Here is an 872-nt window from a genome sequence, read left to right as displayed (position 1 = left end):
GCATTTGAGTTGTTTCCAAATTTTCATGCCTAAAAACAGTACTACAGCCAACATTCGCCAAGCGGATACATCTCAAAGTGCACGTATGTTAGAGTTCCTCTGAAGTAGGGGCCTGTGTTCTTTTAAATACTTTTCAACATCATTTTGGTGGGGGTGAGGAGAAAATACATTTCTATTAATAAAAAATGTATCTTTCCACCATCTTTCCGTGCTGCCATAATGGTGTACATGAATGTCCTGGCTGATGCTCTCCAGAATATCAACAGTGCCAAAAAGAGAGGCAAACGCCAGGTTCTTATTAAGCCGTGCTCCAAAGTCATCGTCAGGTCTCTGTGATGATGAAGCATGCTTACAATGGTGAATTTGAAATCATCGATGATCACAGGGCTGGGAAAACTGTTGTGAACTTCACAGGCAGGCTAAATAAGTGTGGAGTGATCAGCCCCAGGTTTGATGTGCAACTCAAAGATCTAGAAAAATGGCAGTAAAACCTGCTCCCATCCCACCAGTTTGGTTTCATTGTACTGACAACCTCAGCTGTCATCATGGACCATGGAGAAGCAAGATGAAAACACACAGGAGGGAAAATCCTTGGATTCTTTTTCTAGGGATGTTATACATACACGCAAATAAAATGCCTCAGAGGACTCTGAAAAAAAATAAAAAATAAAAAAATAAAATGTAAAACAAATGCATTTACTAGTTCATTTAGCCTGGCTGAAGCCACTTTAAGGTTCTGAAACATTTGCCAAAATGTTTCCCAAATTTCTGAAGACTTTGTTCTTTCTTCCCTTTTTTTGTAAAATTTTTCCCAGATGGACAGCTTCTTAGAAGACATACTTAACGGGTTTTAAATGATGTGGGGTTTTTAT

The 872-nt window shown here is 39.0% G+C and overlaps 1 pseudogene; it reads left to right on the top strand.

The window, feature by feature from the left end:
* Nucleotides 1–216: 216 nt before the first annotated feature.
* LOC132476445 (small ribosomal subunit protein uS8-like) lies at nucleotides 217–608 on the top strand (annotated as a pseudogene).
* The last annotated feature ends 264 nt before the right edge of the window (nucleotides 609–872 follow it).

This window comes from Mesoplodon densirostris, chromosome 16, assembly GCF_025265405.1.
Source record: "Mesoplodon densirostris isolate mMesDen1 chromosome 16, mMesDen1 primary haplotype, whole genome shotgun sequence".
Classification (NCBI taxonomy): Eukaryota; Metazoa; Chordata; class Mammalia; order Artiodactyla; family Ziphiidae; genus Mesoplodon; species Mesoplodon densirostris.
This window is presented reverse-complemented; position numbering and strand designations above follow the sequence as displayed.